Genomic DNA, 9,102 nt, shown 5'->3' with positions numbered 1-9,102 from the left:
GGGGGGGGGGGGGGGGGTGTTTGCTTTGTAAATTAAACAGCGAATATATGTGAATTAGAAAATATCATAATTAAAACACGTTGTTTCCCCTTGATTCACAAGCAAGTCTCTTATCCTAGGTTACGAGAGTTTATCCTTTATCAGTTTAACCACTTAATCCAACCCTAAATTAAATTACTAAGCGAAATTCAACATAAGGCATTCATTATGTGATTAAGCATCACATACACCAATTACTCATAAACGATCATTAAGCATGAACGTAAATTAAGCGCAGAGACAATTAATCAAGCACTAAGCATGCATGAATTAAAAGCAACAAATTCAAAGTAATTAGTGAAGAGGAAAAACTAAACAGAATTTAACAGTAATAATAGAACCTCAAAGAGAACTGTGCTTGATCCTCAAGGGAAAACAACGCTGTGGACTTAGCCTTCCATTAATCAAATAGAGAATGAAATTTTATTGATAAAACTAAAAGTCTGAACTGGAATTGTAAAAAAACGAAAATAAAAGAGAAAGAGAAGAGAGACTAAAACTAAAAACGAAAAATAGAAGAGAGAGAGGAGAGAGAGAGAGTCTCCCGCGAGGGAGAGAGGGGGGGGCCCTTAAACTAGAGCCTTGGTGCTGTTATATAGTTTTTTTCAGCCCCAAAGCTTACAAATATGTTTTAAATCCAAGCCCATAAGTAAAATCAAATCAAATCTAGATAAGATAAGATAAGATAAGATCTAGATGAAATAATATCTAGATGAGATCAAATCTAAATAATATCTAGATAAGATAAGATCTAATTTTATAGAATAAATTAGTCTGCCCTCTTCAAGTCCAAGCTCAATTCTGGATTCAAGCCCAAGCCCAATTCTGGATTCAAACCCAATGCTTCATTAATTCCTGAAATTAGATTAAAAACATCAAATTAGCTGAATGGGCCCAAATAATAAAACTGCCTAATAAATTTGACAATTAAGACTAATCAGTATTTAAAATGGGGCAAAAAGGGTTAAGAAATAGGAGAAAATGATGGCACATCAGTGAGTAGTCCTTCTTGTTCTAGGATTAAGGCATAACCCTTGACAATTATTCTATATTAATTTAATTTCATTGAGGTTTTCTTTAATTTCATCTTTTAACTCTTCTTTTATTGCAATTTATACATGCTAGACGCCTAATCACTGTTTTGTATGATTTTAGACGCTTAGGGAAGAACTGAAAGGTGAACTAACATGTTAGAACCATAGGAAGAGAACTTAGGTTTTAATTCACGATAGTAGAATTAATCCTAGGTGGATAAAATGATTTAGTAAAGAGTGCAAAGGGTTTAATTGAACATAGTACCACAATAGTATGGGTTAATTCAATTAGGCATATCTCCTTTACATGAAAGAGAATGGAGATTACCTTAGACTAATTTTTCATTAGAAGAGAATTAGAAAGAAGGCTGAATCGATAGTTTAACTGAATAAGAAAGAGTCTTGGTGTGAAACCCTTATCTCAAAATTTTCTAAATCTGAATTTAATCCCAATAACATTCTCTTATCTTTATTTTAATTTTATCTTTTATCTTTATCTTCTACCAAATCTTTACCTTTTTTATGAAACATTCTAAAAATCAAATTGTAACCTTTTCCCAATTACTTAGTTTCTATTTTTAATTGTGATAACTGCAAAGCCAAAAACATGGTCCTTGTAGATTTGATATTTTATTACTTGACGACGACTGCGCACTTGCAATTTTCCCTTATCAAGTTTTTGGCATCATTGTCGAGGAATGCGGTCTCTTGGCTTGGTGATTATTTTCACTTTTAATAGAAACTAAATAATTATTCTCCCTTTATTTTTTTTTATCTCCTTTTCTATTTCTACTTTATTGTGTGTTCTATTTTTTATTTAATTTATTTTAAAAAAAATTACTACCAAGGGATGGTAAGAGAAGTTGCTATCCAAGGAGAACTTTTGGAAGTGAGTTGGAGGTATGTGATATCAATTTGATGTTTGCTAAACTTGATGCCTTGGATCAACAACTTGATAGGTATGAAAAAGCTTAAGTCTATGAAACATGCGCTACTAATGTTTTCTATGTGGAATAGGGAAATATAGATTTGGATTGTCAAGTTGGAATTCTTTTTTGAACAAACTTACAACAACCTCAAAAAATCAAAACTTGAGACTCTCCTTGAGGACTTCATATTGACTGAAACCAAGCGAAATGAGGATTTCATCTTGGATCAAAATGTCTTAAGGCTTGAGCACATTATGGAGAGTTGTACCTCAGAGCAAATTAAGCATAATGAGTTTATTCATAATTCCATTGAAGTGCTAGTAGCTAAGATGGAAAACATGGTTGTCCACCAAAAGATGCTAGAGATTTGAATTTCTCAATATAGTTCCACTTTGAGACACCACGAGATTTATGAAGCTACCTAGAAGAAGGATGAGAAAATAGAGAAGCCAAAGACACAAACCTTAGAGGAAGTGTCCAAATATGTACCCCTCATTTCTTCTCATTTGGATAAATTTGGAAAAGATAAGGACCTTATTTAAAGGTGAATATCAAAAGAAAAGGCTCACATCATGAGTAAGACCTAAACCACCTCCCTCACTGCTCAAGTACGACCTTCTTGGACATAACTCATTTGTTGATACCATTTGAATTGAAATGGAAACTGAGAGAAAACTTATAGAATAGTCCTTGAAGTTAGGAGATACATGCCTTACTCTGTAAGTATTTCTCTCTCTCTCTCTCTCTCTCTCTCTCTCTCTCTTCATACTCCTTTATTTTAAGTTATTACATTGTGGATAATGTAATTTTTTTAGTTTGGGGTTCTTAGGGGTCAACCATTGCATTTTTGTTAATTGCATTTTTTTCTTCTTTATGATTCTTAGGACACATATACATTAGGTTGTTTTCTCATTGTATTATTATGCATCATTAGGATTTTCATCTAGGATTCATGCATATTTTTATTATACTTTGCTTAGTATGTAGTCTTAGGATCATGCATTTTTTTACCATTTCTAGGTTTAGTTGCATTATTTTTGCATGTGTTAAAAAAATTTAGTTGCATGTTTGCGTCCGATAATCCTTAATTTGAGTTACAACTTGTTATATACTTAATTAATTTTGTGTTTGAACATATTGAGAAAAAAATAATTGAATTGGACATATGAGACCTTTGGTTATGGAACCTTTGTGTAATTGATTTGTTTGCAAGTTAGATAATTAGCACGATCTCTACTTACTATTGTTTGCATTGACATGAGCTATTGTCATAAGGTTTAGCCTAATCATTGTTCCTTATTGTGTGAGGTTTAGCCAAAATCAATGTTTTAAAACATAGAAAATTAGAAAAACGATTTCCATTCAATTTTTTGACTTTAGTTTGAATTAAAACCCATATTCTAAAAATATCAAACTAAGCAAGGCAGAGACATGTACAAGGATCTGATACCAAATATGAGACATAGTGCGATTCAAACATGTTAGCAATCAAATAAACACATTCAGATCAAACTAAAACTAGAAGCATTATCAAATAGAAAACTAACCTCCAGCCATTGCAAAGCTTGCATGTACGTAGACTCATTTAGTTTTGGCTTTTCTAAACCCTCACTAACTCATTGTGATGTTGTTTTGTTTTTAAAGGAGCAACATGCTTAGTTACCCAAAACAGTGAGCAATACGTCTTATATAGAACTCTACCCATCATGGAGTTCAAAACATGGAGATATATGTGAGAACCATAAAATCCTCACATGATCTCATTCTGAATGTTAACATTGATATGGGTTTGAATATAGGTTGAAAAATGGACCACATACGATATAACAAACTTCAAAAAACCATTTCCACTCACTTGAATGAAAAACATAAATATTGGTTCCTAAAATGTTAGAAACTGCCAACATTTTCCCACTTGGTCCATTTATCTCATTATCAATTATAACAAGAAATCAAATATATGAATCATGGTGATAGGTCCTCTAATGGTAAGTATTATCTCCCATGGGCCATAATATATCAAGTCTCTCAACACTAGCTCTTAACTTAATGAATAAACCAATGTTTATTTTAGGCCAAAACTAAATTTCTCAAGATAAATAAATATATGCACAAAATATATAAGAAAACATCAAATTAATAAGAGTTTTATCAAAACAATAAATGTATGTAGAATAAATATCATAATATGGAACCAAGTCCCATTTGTACTACATGATCCATAAAATTCTTTGTTGGAATGCTAATCGAGGCCGTACCCGAATCAAATAAACATTAAAATGAAGTAACTAGGAAGTGATCCTAGGTCGTTTCCCAATGAGCAATGATAAACCAAATGTTCATAACAGATAGTAGGAAATAATAACAAATTGGGGGGGGGGGGGGGGTTGTTTGCTTTTGTAAATTAAAAAGCGAGTAAAATTGAATTAGAAAATGTCAGAATTAAAATACATTGCTTCCCCTTGATTCACAAGCAAGTCTCTTATCCTAGGTTGCGAGAATTTATCCTTTATCAGTTCAACCACTTAATCCAACCCTAAATTAAATTACTAAGCAAAATTTAACATAAGGCATTCATTATGTGATTAAGCAACACATACACCAATTAATCATGAACGTAAATTAAGCGCAGAGACAATTAATCAAGCACTAAGCATGCATGCATTAATAGCAACAAATTCAGAGTAATTAGTGAAGAGGAAAAACTGAACAGAATTTAACAGTAATAATAGAACCTCAAAGAGAAGTGTGTTTGATCCTCAAGAGAAAACAACGCAGGGGACTTAGCCTTCCATTAATCAATAGAGAACGAAATTATAGATTGAAGAATGAAATTTTGTTGCTAAAACGAAAAGTCAGAACTGGAATTGCAAAAACGAAAAAAAAAAGGGAAATAGAAGAGAGGAGAGAGGGCTAAACTAGAACCTTGGTGTTGTTATATAGTTTTCCAGCCCCAAAGCTTACAAATCTGTTTAAAATCCAAGCCCATAAATAAAATAGAATCAAATCTAGATAAGATAAGATCTAGATGAAATAATATCTAGATAAGATCAAATCTAAATAATATCTAGATAAGATAAAGTCTAGATAAGATAAAATTTTGTAGAATAAAGTAGTCTGCCCTCTTCAAGTCCAAGCCCAATTCTAGATTCAAGCCCAATGTTTCATTAATTCCTGAAATTAGATTAAAAACATCAAATTAGCTTAATGGGACCAAATAATAAAACTGCCTAATTAATTTGACAATTAAGATTAATCAGTACTTAAAATGGTGCAAAAAGGGTTAAGAAATAGGAGAAAATAATGGCACATCAAAACCCCCCATACTTAGCCTTTTGCACTCCTAAGCAAAATGAAATATAGAACAAAATCCAAGGATATCAAAGAGAGACAAACAAAAACATTTACATATTTCTCAATGAACATCAAGGAATGAAACGAATGGTTAACATCTAACATGAAGAGATCCAAAGAGTCAAGACATTCGTGAAAATCATTCAAGCAACCCAATCATGGCAAAATAGTTAATAAGCTCAAGAATGAAAAATGATAAAGCCTCACAAGATATACACTCTATCTCTCAAGTGTCTAAGCTACTATTTACTCTCGAAGCACCCATGAAAACAAACACCACATAGACTTGGCAAAATTCTAAAATTGACAACAACTTGACAAACACATGCACATGAGGATCAAAAGGTCTTTAAAGGTTGTAATGGGGCCAAGGACAAGGTAGGGGGAAAAATATGGAATAAGTAGCTAAATCCCAAAGGTGCATAGAAATTGTTAGGTAACTTACTCTTTAAATTGTTAGGTAACTTACTCTTTAAATTTTTAGGTAACTTACTCAGAATTACCAGTTGAAGATTCACCTGCATAGAAATTGTTAGGTAACTTACTCTTTAAATTTTTGTCATCATCTTTTTCTGGAGGAGAGTGAGGTTGGGCAGGTTCATTTGCGGACGAGGAAGGTGCTACTGGTTGAGGTCCTTGACATTGCTTTCCCGACCTCAATTAAATGGCACTCACATTTTTGTGATTCTGGACAGATTGAGAAGGCAATCTGTCAGAATTCTGGGAGTGTTGTTGATTTAACTGTGTAGCCAATTATCTCATCTGATTAGTTAAGCTCTGAATGGAGGCTCTGGTCTCTTATTGAAACTACATGTTTTGCATAGTCATTTGCCTCACAAGTTCTTCAAGGGAAGGTTGCGGAGGAGCCTCAACTGTTTGTTGTTTCTGGGGTTGTTGTTGTTGTTGTTGCTGGATTGGGCCAGCAACATTTTGAAAATAAGGTTATTGTTGCTACTGTTGTGAAGGATTCGACCATCTAAGGTTGGGATGATTCCTCCACCCGGGATTGTACCTATTGCTGGAGAGGTCATAATTGTTCTGTTGTGGCTGATTTTGCTGCTAAGGTTGAGGAGGTCTGTTGTAGATGTTTGCAGCATAAGCTTCAGGTTGTTCAATTGCTTTAGATTGTTGCACAGAAGGGCAAAGGTCTATTTGGTGGTCGGCAGAGGAGCATAAACCACAGAGTCTGGTGACAGGTGCAGATTTTTTATTCATGGCCAGTTGGGTTACCAGGTTAACCAAGGCATCTAGTTTACCTTCAAGCTTCTTAGTCTTGGCTGATGAAGATGAATTTGTGGCTACTTCATGCACTCCTCTAATGACAATAGCATCACTTCTGGCACTAAATTGCTGGGAGTTTGAAGCCATCTTCTCAATTAAATTTCTGGCTTTAGCAGGGGTCATGTCTCCAAGGGCTCCACCACTGGCAGCATCTATCATACTTCTCTCCATGTTATTGAGTCCTTCACAAAGGAGAAGCTGCTCAGAAATCTGGTGGTGAGGGCAACTGGCACATAGTTTCTTAAATCTCTCCCAGTATTCATACAAGCTCTCTCCACTGAGTTGTCTAATTCCTGAAATATCCTTTCTGATGGTCATGGTCCTGGAAGTAGGGAAAATTTTTTCTAAGAATACTCTCTTGAGGTCATCCCAGCTCGTGATGGACCGTGGAGCAAGGTAATAAAGCCAGTCCTTTGCCACTACCTCTAAAGAATGAGGAAAGGCCTTCAGAAATATGTGATCCTTCTGGACATCTGGGGGTTTCATGGTGGAGCAGACAATATGGAATTCTTTCAGATGTTTGTGTGGGTCTTCACTTGCAAGGCCATGAAACTTTCGAAGCAAATGGATCAGTCCAGTTTTAAGAACATATGGGACATCCTCATCAGGGTATTGGATGCACAGGCTTTCGTAGGTGAAATCAGGTGCAACCATTTCCCTTAGAGTCCTCTCACGGGGTGGAGGTTGTGCCATGTTCTCAGAATGTTCAAAATAATAATGCTCAAAATCACCAATAACAGAATGCTCAGGATGCTCAAAAGGTACTAAATGATGTCTAACTAATCTATGAAATGCCCTATCTATCTCAGGATCAAAGGGTTGTAAGTCAGATGGATTGCCTCTAGTCATACACTATATTCAGCATGCACAACTAGTTGCCTTCTTATGCAAGTAACAATAAAGGTTTGAACTACAGCTACCATTAAATGATATCCAAATGACTTGAAATTTTGTGAGCAACCTTATAAAATGATGAGAAGATAGCACCAAAAAAATTCAAACAGAAATTCAAAGTCTAACTATAGAAGCTAAAAATGACAACTTAAGAAAAATAAGAGAATAATACTTGGAAAATAAAAAACTTTTGACAGAATCGCAATTTTTGGAAGAAAGAGACCTCAGCCGGCCTATGGCGGGCTGCCATGGCATGGGAAATTTTTTTCTACCCCAAATACATATATAATAATTGTGATTCTGATAACCGGAGCAAAAGTTATGGTCGTTTGATGTTTTGACAAAAATCAAATTTGCTACTTTTTTGGAACTTTCAACTCTGAACAAACTAAGGGCTCCAGCTATTTTTCCCACAAAATATGGATCAAAAGAAGTGACCACAAAAAAATTCAGCCAAAAATAACAACTATAGCTACCAAAACAAAAAATCTCAATTAATTCAGCAAGTGTGGTCTCTAAAATCCATCGCTAAGGGATTTCCACTACTACCCTGTTTTCCTGCAAGTGTTCTATTCAGCAAAAGTGGTCGCTAAATCCATCGCAAAACACTATTCACAGCAAAACACCAAAACTGAAACAGGGAAAGCGCTGAACAGAAAAACTAAAACAGAACACACAATAAACAAAATAACAAGGTACTAAACAATACTAACACAGCACGAAAGAATTAAACACTAACACGACACTAGCTATTATGAACCTTTGGACACTGCTCCCCGGCAACGGCGCCAAATTTGATCGAGGCCGTACCCGAATCAAATAAACATTAAAATGCAGTAACTAGGAAGTGATCCTAGGTCGTTTCCCAATGAGCAATGATAAACTAAATGTTCATAACTGATAGTAGGAAATAGTAACAAATTGGGGGGGGGGGGGTTGTTTGCTTTTGTAAATTAAACAGCGAGTAAAATTGAATTAGAAAATGTCAGAATTAAAATATGTTGCTTCCCCTTGATTCACAAGCAAGTCTCTTATCCTAGGTTGCGAGAATTTATCCTTTATCAGTTCAACCACTTAATCCAACCCTAAATTAAATTACTAAGCGAAATTTAACATAAGGCATTCATTATGTGATTAAGCAACACATACACCAATTACTCATAAACGATCATTAAGCATGAACGTAAATTAAGCGCAGAGACAATTAATCAAGCACTAAGCATGCATGCATTAATAGCAACAAATTCAGAGTAATTAGTGAAGAGGAAAAACTGAATAGAATTTAACAGTAATAATAGAACCTCAAAGAGAAGTGTGCTTGATCCTCAAGAGAAAACAAGGTTGGGTACTTAGCCTTCCATTAATCAATAGAGAACAAAATTATAGATTAAAGAACGAAATTTTATTGTTTAAACGAAAAGTCAGAACTAGAATTGCAAAAACAAAAAAAAAAAGGAAAGAGAAGAGAGGATAGAGGGCTAAACTAGAACCTTGGTGCTATTATATAGTTTTCCAACCCCAAAGCTTACAAATCTGTTTTAAATCCAAGCCCATAAATAAAATAGAATCAA

General features: G+C 34.4%; 1 non-coding gene across 1 annotated transcript; it reads left to right on the top strand.

Moving 5' to 3' along the window:
* The first annotated feature begins 6,845 nt into the window (after nucleotides 1-6,845).
* On the top strand, nucleotides 6,846-6,952 carry LOC112999430 (small nucleolar RNA R71). The gene has a single exon (XR_003264617.1). It is a non-coding gene; the product is annotated as a small nucleolar RNA R71 (small nucleolar RNA).
* The last annotated feature ends 2,150 nt before the right edge of the window (nucleotides 6,953-9,102 follow it).

Source organism: Glycine max, chromosome 14 (genome assembly GCF_000004515.6).
Source record: "Glycine max cultivar Williams 82 chromosome 14, Glycine_max_v4.0, whole genome shotgun sequence".
In the NCBI taxonomy this organism is placed as follows: domain Eukaryota; kingdom Viridiplantae; phylum Streptophyta; class Magnoliopsida; order Fabales; family Fabaceae; genus Glycine; species Glycine max.
The sequence above is the reverse complement of the archived record's forward strand: the minus strand, read 5'-3'. Positions and strand labels throughout refer to the sequence as shown.